Below are 14,887 nucleotides of genomic sequence, written 5' to 3'. Positions count from 1 at the left end.
GCTTCACAATGGCTAATTGGACGTTTTCCGGTAGAAGCCCCCTCAATGCAACCGGAAGCAGTTGCGTCATAATCACGTGGCAGTCATGAGACTTTAGGTTCAGAAACTTTTTCTCTGGCATATTTATTATTCCCTTTATATTCGACGAGAAGCCAGTCGTGACCTTCATACTGAGCAGGCATTCAAAGAAGATTTCTTTCTCTTTTTTCGTAAGAGCGTAGCTGGCAGGACCTTTATACTGCTTCGGATGCATGCCATCTTTTTCGTGCAAACGTTGCAGGTCCTCCCGTGCCTTAGGTGTATCTTTTGTCTTCCCATACACGCCCAAGAAGCCTAGCAGGTTCACGCAAAGGTTCTTCGTCACGTGCATCACGTCGATTGAAGAGCGGACCTCTAGGTCTTTCCAGTAGGGTAGGTCCCAAAATATAGATTTCTTCTTCCACATGGGTGCGTGTCCCTCAGCGTCATTCGGAACAACTAGTCCACCGGGACCCTTTCCAAAGATTACGTAGTGTAAATCATTGACCATAGCAATTACGTGATCACCGGTACGCATGGCGGGCTTCTTCCGGTGATCTACCTCGCCTTTGAAATGCTTGCCTTTCTTTCGACATTGATAGTTGGTCGGAAGAAATCGATGATGGCCTAGGTACACATTCTTCCTGCATTTGTCCAGGTATATACTTTTAGTGTCATCTAAACAGTGCGTGCATGCGTGGTATCCTTTGTTTGTTTGTCCTGAAAGGTTACTGAGAGCGGGCCAATCGTTGATGGTCACGAACAGCAACGCCTTAAGGTTAAATTCCTCCTGTCTGTGCTCATCCCATGTACGTACACCGTTTCAATTCCACAGCTGTAAAAGTTCTTCAACTAATGGCCTTAGGTACACATCAATTTCATTGCCGGGTTGCTTAGGGCCTTGGATGAGAACTGGCATCATAATGAACTTCCGCTTCATGCACATCCGAGGAGGAAGGTTATACATACATAGAGTCACGGGCCAGGTGCTGTGATTGCTGCTCTGCTCCCCGAAAGGATTAATGCCATCCGCGCTTAAAGCAAACCATACATTCCTTGGGTCCTTTGCAAACTCATCCCAGTACTTTCTCTCGATTTTTCTCCACTGCGACCCGTCAGCGGGTGCTCTCAACTTTCCATCTTTCTTTCGGTTCTCACTGTGCCATCGCATCAATTTGGCATGCTCTTCGTTTCTGAACAGATGTTTCAACCGTGGTATTATAGGAGCATACCACATCACCTTCGCAGGAACCCTCTTCCTGGGGGGCTCGCCGACAACATCACCAGGGTCATGTCGTCTGATCTTATACCGCAATGCACCGTATACCGGGCATGCGTTCAGATCCTTGTATGCACCGCGGTAAAGGATGCAGTCATTAGGGCATGCATGTATCTTCTCCACCTCCAATCCTAGAGAGCATACGACCTTCTTTGCTGCGTATGTACTGTCGGGCAATTCGTTATCCTTTGGAAGCTTCTTCTTCAATATTTTCAATAGCTTCTCAAATCCTTTGTCAGCCACAGCATTCTCTGCCTTCCACTGCAGCAATTCCAGTACGGTACCGAGCTTTGTGTTGCCATCTTCGCAATTGGGGTATAACCCTTTTTTGTGATCCTCTAACATGCGATCGAACTTCATCTTTTCCTTTTGACTTTCGCATTGCGTCCTTGCATCAACAATGACCCGGCGGAGATCATCATCATCGGGCACATCGTCTGGTTCCTCTTGATCTTCAGCAGCTTCACCCGTTGCAGCATCATTGGGCACATCGTCTGGTTCCTCTTGATCTTCACCAGCTCCCCCCGTTGCAGCATCACCGTATTCGGGGGGCACATAGTTGTTATCGTACTCTTCTTCTTCGCCATCTTCCATCATAACCCCTATTTGTCCGTGCCTTGTCCAAACATTATAGTGTGGCATGAAACCCTTGTAAAGCAGGTGGGAGTGAAGGATTTTCCGGTTAGAGTAAGACCTCGTATTCCCACATTCAGTGCATGGACAACACATAAAACCATTCTGCTTATTTGCCTCAGCCGCATCGAGAAACTCATGCACGCCCTTAATGTACTCGCAGGTGTGTCTGTCACCGTACATCCATTGCCGGTTCATCTGCGTGCATTATATATAATTAAGTGTCCAAATTAATAGAAGTTCATCATCACATTAAAACCAAAGTGCATACGTAGTTCTCATCTAACAACATATAGCTCTCCAGAGCATCTAATTAATTAAACCATACATTGAAACTATGTAAAACATTTCAATGCAAAAACAAATGCGATCATAATCGCAACCAAGGTAACAATTGATCCAACGGCATAATGATACCAAGCCTCGGTATGAATGGCATATTTTCTAATCTTTCTAATCTTCAAGCGCATTGCATCCATCTTGATCTTGTGATCATCGACGACATCCGCAACATGCAACTCCAATATCATCTTCTCCTCCTCAATTTTTTTTATTTTTTCCTTCAACAAATTGTTTTCTTCTTCAACTAAATTTAACCTCTCGACAATAGGATCGGTTGGCATTTCCGATTCACATACATCCTACATAAATAAAATCTATGTCACGTTGGTTGGCATAATTTTCATAAACAATAAATGAACCAATAGTTATAAAGATAATATATATACCACATCCGAATCATAGACAGGACGAGGGCCGACAGGAGCGGATACCAAAACCATCGCACTATATAAGATGCAATAATAAAAGTAAGAAAATAATACAAGTATCTATGTAAACATACAAGTAAGAATATTTTTCCTTTCAGAAAGAAGATAAGAACAAGAGGCTCACCACGGTGGTGCCGGCGATGAGCTCGGCACGGGTGATCGACGGCGGTGAAGACGGGGACGGGGCGTGACGGACCGCTAAACCTAGACAAATATTATGGAAAATGGAGCTTGGAGGTCGAGCTTGGAGAGGAGAAAGCTTAAGTAGTGTGGCTCGGGCATTCCATCGAACACCTTGTGTGCATAGGAGGTGAGCTAGAGCATCACCAAGCCCTCTCCCCCTCGGCCAGAGAAAAACAGAGCACTGGGGTGCTCTGCTCGCGAGCGAGGGGTATATATAGGCACTTTATTGGTCCCGGTTGATGACATGAGCCGGGACTAAGGGGAGCCTTTGGTCCTGGTTCAAGCCACCAACCGGGACCAAGGGTGGTGGCCAGGAGCGAGGCCCATTGGTCCCGGTTTATCCCACCAACCGAGACCAAAAGGTTCAGATGAACCGGGACCAATGGCCCACGTGGCCCGATCGGCCCCCTGGGCTCACGAACCAGGACCAATGCCCACATTGGTCCCGATTCTAGACTGAACCGGGACTAATGGGCTGATCCGGTCTGGACCAAAGCCCTGTTTTCTACTAGTGTCCTCTTTCAGTAGAGTATACACTTTGTAGGCGGGTTGACGGGCGCAGTGCTTTCTTTAGTTGAGCCGGTTGATCGTGTTCAGGCAGCGATGGACGGATCGCCTTGGCCGCGGCCGCGCCCGTGGGAGCGGTGGGCAGCGTGCGGTGCGGATCAGGAGTACACTCCCCGCGTCGGACGGGCGCCTCCTTCGTCATCCTCGAGAAGACCAGAACACGTAGTACTCCATATTCAAAAGGTAGTGCGTGCGTTCATGCATGGCCATGACCTGCGGATGGAGCGGTGAGCAGGTTGGTCGCACGTGCGCGGATAAGGAACACACATCGTCGTCCTCCGGCCTGGACTGGACCTGGACGGACGCCAATCTTCTCATCACCATACAGCACCGCCGTTGGTTCGTCACGGCGCATGTTTTGCTTTGGGTTCTGAAGTGTAGACGAGGACGCCACGTACATACGTACTATTTTTTTAGGGGCACGTCACGTACATATACATACACAGTGGCGGATCCAGGAATTGAACTTAGCCGGGACGAAACATTAAAGAAATAAAAAATTTGATTGACGAATGCAAGTCCGCTGAACCAAATCTCATAAAATTCAAATATGAAGCTAGATGCACTCGAAAATTTACATGACCAATGATTCAGAACAGTTCAAGATTCTCGAGAACTAGGTTGTAACAACCTAAAATCACAAAATATAACATAAACGTCACACATAACTACTAACTTGGACTCCTGCTGCTTGAATAATTCATTCCATGGCCCAAAATGTCCAACTCCATGACTAATAGATACCTACAACAGGTGAACAAGCTGATATCAATACATGTATTGGAACAAGTAAGCAAATAGTTTGAAACAGATAACAAAAGTATTTACCCTAAGTCGTAAGTATACAGGGAGGGTTTGGTAGATGGCCTCTACGGTCTCTCAAGCTGTGAAAATGTTCTATGATCTTCTTGTCATCAATTCCAGCAAATATATCTCGCTCTACATAGCATATCATCAGATCATTCAACCAATCATCAGCTATCTTATTTCTCAAATCTGTCTTAATGATATTCATGGCTGAGAAAACTCTTTCAACAGATGCCATAGCTACTGGCAAAGTCAAAGCAAGTGTGATGAGTCGGTAAACCAAAGGAAAGTGTAAATGTTCCTTAGTTTCAACCAACTTGAGAGCAAGATTAGCGAGACTGCCACAACAGCAAAAAACATCAGACCTTTTCATCATATCAATGTATATCTTGAGCTGACCATCCAAATGATATTGTTCTTCTGGATCGAACCCGACTGAGTACATAGATGCAAGCTCAAGTAGGTTATCATGATTAAATCTGCTAAATGAGTCTCTAGGATCTAGACTAGCCATGCATATCAATAACCTTGTTGAAGTTTCGCTGAACCGGTTATTCATCTCAGCTATGTTTCTATCAAGAACATCATTGAATATTTCAACTTTGTAGTGATGGAGGCAACTAACCATTTTGCGGGAACTCCTTGGGTAACCCCTTGCTGGTATATTCTCATCCATACTAGGCACTGGTATCTCCCTTTTAATACAAAATGAAGTGGCAGCCGCCAAAAGTGCCTCCCATCCATCATCCCTTAGCTGTTGCAATAAACTTTTAACAGACACAATCATGTTCATTGCACTTACTATGTTTTGATCCTTTTGTTGCAATGCTTGTGACAAGTCATTAGTCAAACCAAGCACTTTAAGCATCAAATGTAAGATCAGAACAAATTCAAAGACCTCCATAGATTTCATCAAACCTGATGATTTGCCTCTATCATCCGCATCCTCCCCATCATGAGAAATAGCATGTAGCACTTGAATCACCAAATCCCACATTTGATAAAGCCGAATCAATGTCCTATGGTGAGATCCCCATCGCGTATCACCAGGACTTGCTAAAGTTGTCTCTTGATGTTTGCCTCTTCCTTTAAGAATCTCCCCATTTTCTAATTGCCACACAATCTTTTCATGATGCTTCTGTAATAATGCATCTTTTCTTTTACAAGAAGCACTGACCTACAGATCAAAGCATTGCAAAGTACAAGTCAGCAAGAAATCAAAATCATTGTAAAGTATAAGTCATCACTTGAATATTCAATGAGTTATATAAAATATACTAACCATGGTTACAATCATATTTGCATATCCAAAGAAATCACTAACAGCAAGGATACCCTTCACAACAGCCACAATCACTAATTGAAGCTGATGGGCAAAACAATGAACATAAAACGCATGTGGATTTTCATCTAGCACCAGTTTTTTAAGCCATTTAGTTGCCCACTTATATTTGAGGCGCCATCATAACCTTGCCTCTCAATCTAGACATGGATAATCCATGGGTAGCAAACACTTCATCCAAGGATCTTTTGAGAGAAGCGGATGTGGTGTTCACTACATGCTTGACAGCAAGTAACCTTTTCAAAATATCTCCCTTTATGTTCAAAAACCTGATAATGACAGCCATTTGTTCTCTAACGGATGCATCACGAGACTCATCAACAAGTAGAGAGAAATGACTATGCCCAAGCTCATTCATGATTACTTCCGTGGTCTTTTCTGCGCAAGCTTGTACCATTTGCTTCTGGATTTCATGACAAGTCATTTGATGATTCCCAGAAGCATTGTCATTGAGTACATCAGCTGCAGCTTTGCATCTTATAGCATACCAATCCAACAACTCAAGAAAATTACCCTTGTTTCTTGAAGTCTTTGACTCATCATGGCCACAGAAGGCAAGTCCTTGCCTAAGAAGATACCTCACAACACCCATAATAGCCATTAAACGATCTTGGTATTCAAGATATGACCTCTCAGTTTGAGTAGTCATTGCATACGCCACACTTTGTTTCTGGTTCTTGAAATCTGTACAATGTCTTCTAGCATTGTTGTGAGCACTCTTTGTCGAACCTACATGAAGCCTGAAATATTCCATCGCTTTCTTCCAATTTTTATACCCATCCTGATTGAAGACATTGCCCCCAAACTTGACATGGCTTACTGGCTGCTTGAAGAGATAGCAGTGAAAACAATATGCCCTGTTTTCTTTTACATTATACTCTAGCCAATCATATATATGAGGTGAACCGGTCTGCGGCGCGCCGACTAAGACCTGATCGTCTCCGATAAGGAAGCTAACCTACTTTACTTTGGTCCTTTGGGCACCGTCCGGTCAGAAGCCATCGGTCATATCCGTCTCTGAGAAGGAGACACCCACGCTAGGCTCGCCGCCGACGACAACGCCATGCACGCTACCTCTACTTTTCTGCGTCTCAGACCGCCCTGTATATCATAAACCTTTTTTGCGGGGCTGTATATCATAAACCTGGCGAATTTTTTTTCCTGCGTGCAACAGTAGAGTGAAACGGGATACACTGCGTTCATTAAGAGCCCACGATCGACGGTCCGACGGCGACGCCGGCATATCATATGGAGCTGGACGCCGTCGTCGCTGACTGGTAGGTAGCTCTCTTTTCATCCCTGTCCTGTCGTGCGTCGGCACAAATGCCAGCGGTGGCTGCCAGGGAACACCCACGCCACGTACGGGCGATGGCAGCAGCGTAATCCGTTTCATCACGTCGCCCGGCGCCCGCGCACGGTCCAAATCGCACGACAACGACCAGGTGCATATCCACGCCGCTACCATCCTCCATCATCAGATACAAATGGACGGCAAGAGGTTAATGGCAATCACGCTCTGATGGGAGAAGTGGCACATGCAGCGTGCGGGCGGTTTCGAATAAATCCGAGGCACACCATTGATCATCTGAGAACCAAGCAATCACACGAGCACGACACCAGGATTTGTTAACGAGGTTCACCGATATGGCTACATCCCCGGGGCTTGACTATGGGCGCTCCTTCTCATGATACCGTCACAATACCGCACACCGGCCACCCAGGCGCCGGCACACGCCGCCGGCTCCCCCTTGCGCGCCTATGCTATTATGTTGGCATATGTTACATCGTGTGTCTACCCCCGCTATATATGAGAGGTCTAAGATACAAGTGTCCTACTAGAACACGACTCCATACCCTGTAAACACAATACAACTACAAGTCCAACTGTAACCTACCTTGTACACTATATTCGACACAACTCCAACAAACTCCACCTTGGCGAATATTCTCCACCACCTTGAATTCGTCAATGCTTCAAACTTCCATGTACATTGGTCTTGAGTTTATCCCATGAGCACCACTGGTACTCCAAAGACTCCATATGACTCCACCTGCAACTTGTAGTCCCTCCTTTCTTGACCACAGTCAACACTCGAGCAAAATTAAGTTCCTCGTTACTCTAGTTTGTGCTCCCAACTTCCAGAGTATCCATCAACGTCATCACACACCGATCACTGACCTGCGTGAAAATGAACAACTCACATATTGGGTGTCACACATAAGAGTTACCTGAACTCAACATCACCGCTCCTTTCTTGACCGCCTGTCTGAAACTTGAAGGAATTTCACCGTTGCTTGTAGTCATCCTGAGTCAAATTCGCAGTTGTCTCACCACATGTATGACCACCAGAGCCCTGGCCCGTCTCCATGTCCTGTGCATACCACACACCTCGCCGCTATTACCGCGTCGAGCCTCCACTGTCCTGGTCGAGTCTCAAGGGTCGCAAAACCACACCACTCAACCCCCACTGCGGAGTACCACCGATCATCACCGACCGATGACGAGTTTCACGCTTCCATCAGACCACTGGGCTACAGTCCGAATTACGCGTCCCTCGCTTTTTACCCGCCGAATAGGCTTCGACTCTCTGTGAACTTACGTCGTAGCCCCTCAATCCAGTACTGAGTGAAGTCCTCCAAACTCCAGCTCCACCTTCAACATGACTCCATGGTAGATGAGCAATCCACCCCCGTGCCCCGTTGACTTCAAGCTCTGTGTGTACACCATCTTGAATCAATCCCGCGTCATAGTCTTGTCGAAGCCACACAAGCCCTCGGGGCCTGCGTCACGTGTTTCCACGCCCAGAAGTCAGTCACCATCAGCATCACGCACCTGTGTCGTCATTGCCGATTCCACCACCGTTTTCTGTACCAACCGACTCGCGTCGATCCGTCAGACTGTTTAGTCCAACCCAGACGAACTTATTTCAACTGCACGACACACTCCAGACTCCTCAAGTCGTCACCGTATCCAACGCCATCCATACACAAAAGTGTACTAGCAAAGAAAACCAAAGCAAAATCCCTCACAGCCTTCCAGTGTGAACACTACACGTATATAGCTCCTGGACTTATCTTCTTTCTTTCTTCCTGATAGCATCCCGGCTTCGACTAGTCTTTGTGCCCCCATGCAGCTCTCAGTATCCAGCGCAGCGCCCCCATGTCATGCACCAAGCCTCAGCCTGGTCAGCTAGCCTCACGTACGTGCTGCTCCCAGTGGCCCAACATGGACCTTGCCATCAGCCCAGCATCATGGGCCACCACGCTGCACCCTGATGGGCCACCTCTTGATCCAACGCTGATCCACTGCCCGGTCACCACGCATGCACCTGGCACTTGCACGTGGCCGTCTTGGACTTGAACATGGGTCTTCGCTGCTGTACGCACCGATCTCGGCGCTATACGATTCTGCCGCCGCCGCTTGCTACTCCATCTGCTGAACCGCATCGCTGCTGCCGCAACTCGCACGCACCCGCTTGACGCTCGCCTGATTGATCGCCGCGCGTCTCAAGCACATGCGCCGCCGCCGAGAACTCCGCCTTTTTTTATTACTGTTTCCAATCTCGTCGAGAACCACACCGCAACCGGCTGCATCTCAAACTTGATACATCCTCTACATCAACAATCTGCAGCCTCCGAACAACCCAGCTCATGATACCACTTGTTAGAATAAATTAAAGGCATACCATTGATCATCCGAGGACCAAGCAATTATACGAGCACGACACCAGAATTTGTTAACGAGGTTCACCGATATGGCTACATCACCGGGGCTTGACTATGGACGCTCCTCCCCGTAATACCGTCACAATACCGCACACCGGCCACCCGGGCGCCGGCACACGCCGCCGGCTCCCCCTTGCGCGCCTGTGCTGTTATGTTGGCGTAGGTTTCATCGTGTGTCTACCCCCGCTATATATGAGAGGTCTAGGATACAAGTGTCCTACTAGAACACGACTCCATACCCTGTAAACATAATACAACTACAAGTCCAACTGTAACCTACCTTGTACACTATATTCGACACAACTCCAACAATTTCCATGGTGCCTCATAAGGACGCGCCAAATTATATCTTCTTCTAACTCTTAAATCAAAGGAACCCAATTTCATCGATTCTGAAGTTGCTAGCCACACGTACCATAAATCAAGATCTCTTTTACTGTACCCTGCAGTGGATATGAGCCGTCTATTCTCGAAATCTAGGGGTGGTGATTGATTTATACTGCTCGACCGGGCCAGTACCATCGCGAGCAGTATGTGTGTCACTCGCAGTTCCGCGTGCAGCGATATACTTGCTGTGAGGGTAATTTAGGAAGACAGTAAAATTAGCCAGCCTCCCGGCCAAGCCAAACTGTCCCTTCTCTTCCATTTTCCGGCTCGACCGCATACACGCGTTCGTCCACTGCTCGGCTAGGATTCTACTGTTAGTTTCTGGTTATATGGAGATGCTGGTCGTAGGTTCTTGTTGGCAAAGCATTCTACAGTAGTGGATTAGCTACGAGCTGGCATTGCTGCTTGTGTTGCTCTCAGCTTAAGGCAAGTATGTCTACATATGGGTGGCAGTCTGGAAAATTGCTTACTGTTTCTGCTCAATTATCATAACAATTTTTTCATAAGAGTCTACAGGTTTCCGGCGGCCGCCTCTTCGCCTCCACATTGTCGACCCTTCTCGTGGACCGACGCTGCAACGCCGTCGGACATGCTCGCCGACCACCGCGTGCCCACATCTTCTTCCTACGCCCAGTAGGCAGCGACGAGCAGGACGACCGGTCAATTGCTGATGTGCTAGCGTTATTTTGGAAAAGGGAAAATGACTATGACTAACCTCACGAAATCAAGGGTGGATGATTGTATACTGCTACCTTCCATCTTTTTCTTCAGACATTGCTAGCTAGCCCCCATCTAACAATCACAGGGTACCATAAAAAGGCTCCTAAATCAAAGTTGACAAAAGGGAATTGATCTATTTCATCCGGCTGTTTACAGCCACCGCGGCAGCGCCCCCGTGCGTGACACGCGTCACTTGGGCTGCACGCACGTCTCGCTCTTCCTGTATTCCTTATCCCGAATATCAACCATCCCGGGTTCTTTGCCACCACACGACGCGCCGCAGCTAACGGCACGAGGCTGATGGAAGCCGCCATCCGCGGAGCACGCTGGGATTGTGCCTGCAAGGAACTGCCACAAACGGTCGTGTGAGCTTCGTGGATCAAATCCGCCATGGCTGCGAGCGAAGGATGGCCGGTGACACTGGAAGTCGACTGCTCGGGTGCTGCAAGGCCGGAGGTCGCCGTTGTGGTTCACCGCTCTGCTGCCAGCGGTACTGCAGAGGCAGGCCGCCGCGGAGCACTAGCTGCTGAAGGTGCAAACCACCGCCAGGATGCTATGTAAGGGCGGGGGCATGGGGTGTTGCTGTTGCTGCTGCTGCCACTCATTAGACCGCCGGTGCGGTAGGTCGGGTGCTGCAAGAGCTACTCGCTGGCTGGAGCACGCCAATGCTGCGAAGCTGCTCACCGGGGCGCCGGATGCCGGTATGATGCAATGACACTGCCACGACACCAGTGATGCTATGAGGAGAGGTGGGATGTTTTGAGGTGTGCCTTTTCAACGGTCGTGGTAATGCTTCGATGAACACGACATAATGCCACAACAATGAGGGTGGTTTCGATGGCGTTGACGGTCACAAAGATGCTTCAACGAGCGCACAATGCTTGAGGCATGTCTTGGCAGCGTTGACGGTCACGGCGATGCGGCGAGACGTGCTTCAATGACCGTGGTGATGATTTGACTACCACTGCGATGAGGCATGTCTCAACGGCGTCGACGGTCGCGACCATGCTCCAAGGCACACTTCAATGATTGTGCTGTTGCTTGAGTGACCATGGCACCTTGCCTTGGCATCGATGGTCGCGGTGATGCTGCGAGGCGTGCTTCAATGACCAGAACGATGCTTTGACGACCACGACGACGAGGTGGTTGTCGATGGCATCGACACCGTGGCAATGATGTGAGGCGTGCTTCAATGACCGTGGCGATGCTTTTGATAACCAAGGCGATGAGGCGTGTCTCGACGGCATCAACATTCACGACCATGTTGTAAGGCGTGCCTCAATGGTTGTGGTGACGCTTGGGTGACCACAACACATTGCCTCAAAGACGAGGGGTTTCGACGGTATCAACATTCACGACCATGTTGTAAAGCGTGCCTCAATGGTTGTGGTGATGCTTGGGTGACCACAACACATTGCCTCAAGGACAAGGGGTTTCGACGGTATCAACATTCACGACCATTGTAAGTGCATCTAGTGCCACCCCTAGTTGGTTTTGGAGTATTGACGACAAACCTAGTTGAGAGACTAATGTGTTTGTGAGAATTGCAGGATAACACAGGTAGAAGTCCCTCATTGATTCGGTTTTCCTACCAGAGATGACCCCTAAAAATGTATGAAGACATTGAAGTCAAAGGTGGTATGTGAAGACATTCACATTGAAGACTATGACAAGAGAAGACATTGCATGAAGACTATGGAGCGCGAAGACTTAGATCTTTCGTAGCTCTTTTTCTTCGTTGTTGACTCATAGGAACCACCGTACTGTTAAGTGGGGTCCAAGAGAACCAGTCAGAATGACTGAAGTGATGCTTAATCAAAATCCTATGTCTTCGAGTGAAGACTATGAGAGCGAATCTTGTCCAGAGTCGGACAAGTCAGCTTTGCTTGTAGCCCAAGTAAAGTTGACGTGTGTGTTTGAAATCTGACCGTTGGAACACGTGTCAGTTCCTTAGTGACCCAGGGCCATTTCGGACAAATCAGGTCGGGTTGCCTAGTGGCTATAAATAGCCCACCCCCTACAACCATGAACGGTTGGCTGCTCAGAGTTAGAGTACGGCTTTTGTCGTTTGAGAGCAACCCACCTCGAAGCCTTTGAGAGAGAATTCCTTGCGAGGATAAAGCCCTAACCACCCAGAGCCAAAGAGTGTTAGGCATCACTTAAGTCTTCCTGTCTGTGTGATCTGAAGACTTATTACACTTGAGGACTGTGAATCCTCCAGCCGGTTAGGCGTCGCGTTCTGAGCATCCAAGAGTCATTGTGGATCGCCGGTGAACGAAGTCTGTGAAGGTTTGGAAGTCTACCTTGAAGACTTACCAGAGTGATTGGGCGAGGTCTGTATGACCTTAGCTTAAGGGGAATACGGTGAGGACTGGGTGTCCTGAGCTGCGTGTTCAGGACTGGGTGTCCGGGACTGTGTGTCCTCAGGTTTAAATACCTAGCCGCCCTAACCAGACGTACAACTGTCACAGCAGTTGGAACTGGTCCAACAAATCATTGTCTTCAACGAGTCACTGGTTTCATCCTTCCCTTCCCTTTACTTACTGTTGGTCCTTGTGAAGTCATTATATGATTGCATTATCTTTTGTCTTCAGTGAGTGACTGCTTGTTCTGATTGGCTTCACAATATCTTCCTACCTGATCCTTACTGCCTAGCTGCTATTAGTCATTGTGCTTTCACTTCATTGAACACTTGACTATGGTTTGCCTAGTGTAGTCTACCTTCCGCTGCATGGTAATAGGTTTATTTCTATTGTTTGTATTCAAAACTTTCATGTTTTGAAGACTTTCATAAAAATCGCCTATTCACCCCCCTCTAGTAGATCACTAGCACCTTCAATTGGTATCAGAGCAAGGTACTCCCTTGTTCTGTGTGATTCGGTTTAACCACCTGGAGTTTTAGCTATGTCGACTGCAGTGATAATTAAAGTCTCCGCTGCGTGCCCCGTCTTCGATGGAACTGAATATCCCTACTGGAAGAATAAGATGCGCATGCATCTTGAAGCCATTGATGTCGACCTATGGTATGTCGTCAAGAACGACGTTCCCAAGGCTGGAGAAGGTGTCACTATTGCTGATGTCAAGAAGTTCGTTCAAGTGAACTCTACTGCCAAGAATATCATCTGTGGTCATCTGACTAAAGGACAATATGGCCGTGTGAGTGCTTTGGAAACATCTAAGCTAGTCTGGGACTGGCTCTCCAAGGTCAACGAAGGCGTCTCAACCCAGAGAGATCAGAGAATCAGTGTCCTTCGCAACCTCTTCAACCGCTTCAAGAGAAATGACAATAAGAATGTCCAGCTCACGTTTGATCGACTCACTGACATCACAAATGAGCTTCAAGCCCTCGGCGCTACTGAGATCACCAAGCATGAAGTCGTCAAGACACTCCTGAGATAACTTGACATCTCGTTTGACACCCTAACCCTGATGATTCAAGAACGTCCTGATTTCAAGACACTCGATCTGTCTGACATACTTGAGAGGCTCAACACACACGAGTTTCAGCTTTCTGAGAAAAGAGACATCTACGGTCCCAACTATGGGCGAACTCGTGCCTTGAAGGCAAAAGCTGTCTCCTCATCTCAAGAGGAATCTGACAGCAGTTCTGATGATCCTGAAGACATTGGAAAGGAGCTTGCTATGCTTGTGAAGAAGTTTCAAAAATTCACCAAGAAGAAAGGCTTCAGAAAGTTTTCACGATCAAGCTCAAGGAATGATGAAGCTTCTGCTCATGACTACAAGAAGAAAACATGCCACAAGTGCAAGAAACCTGGCCACTACATCTCTGAGTGTCCGCAGTGGGACATTGAGAACAATAAGAAAAATAAGAGCAAGGAGTATGATTCTGATGACAAGAAGAAGAAGAAATACTCAAAGTCTTCTTACAAGTCCTCCTCAAAGTCTTCATCACACAAGAAGAGCTCATCTGGCAAGGCACGTGCGTTTGTTGGCAAGGAAATGGATTCAGAGGAGGAGTCCGCTTCTGAGGAGGCGGAGGTGGAGTCTGAGGAGGAGTCCGATTCTGGCGTTGCGAGTCTGGCTACAGCATACGTTGCCAAGTCCATAAACACACGCACTACTCACTATCAAACATCTAGTGACGATGACTCTGATTGTGGTTCCAAACCCAGCTACAAAACACTTGCTAAAATTGCAACTGAACAACAGAAAGCTATGGAACACATTCAAAAACTGTTAGACAAAAGCGATGATCTGTTAGACGCTAAAATGACTCGATCTCAGTCCTTAATTGAAGACATAAAAAATCTTCACGTTAAGTATGAGGAACTTGAAAGTCGTCATGAAACGCTCTCAACAACTCATGAAAGGCTTTCCTATGATTATATTCAAAGGAAGCAAGATCTTGAGAAATTGAGAACGGCTCATGAAGATCTTCAAAAGGAAAACGAGTCACTTCGCGCTGAACAGATCAGTCCCACTCAGGAAGGATTT

The 14,887-nt window shown here is 47.5% G+C and overlaps 1 long non-coding RNA gene across 1 annotated transcript; it reads right to left on the bottom strand.

Annotated features, from left to right (window-relative positions):
* Positions 1 to 3,974: 3,974 nt before the first annotated feature.
* Positions 3,975 to 4,717, bottom strand: LOC125534625. The gene is made up of 2 exons (XR_007294527.1): positions 4,279 to 4,717; positions 3,975 to 4,194 (listed from the first exon to the last, which is right to left on the bottom strand). It is a non-coding gene; the product is annotated as an uncharacterized LOC125534625 (long non-coding RNA).
* Between the last annotated feature and the right edge of the window lie 10,170 nt (positions 4,718 to 14,887).

Source organism: Triticum urartu, chromosome 2 (genome assembly GCF_003073215.2).
Source record: "Triticum urartu cultivar G1812 chromosome 2, Tu2.1, whole genome shotgun sequence".
NCBI classification, from domain to species: Eukaryota; Viridiplantae; Streptophyta; class Magnoliopsida; order Poales; family Poaceae; genus Triticum; species Triticum urartu.
This window is presented reverse-complemented; position numbering and strand designations above follow the sequence as displayed.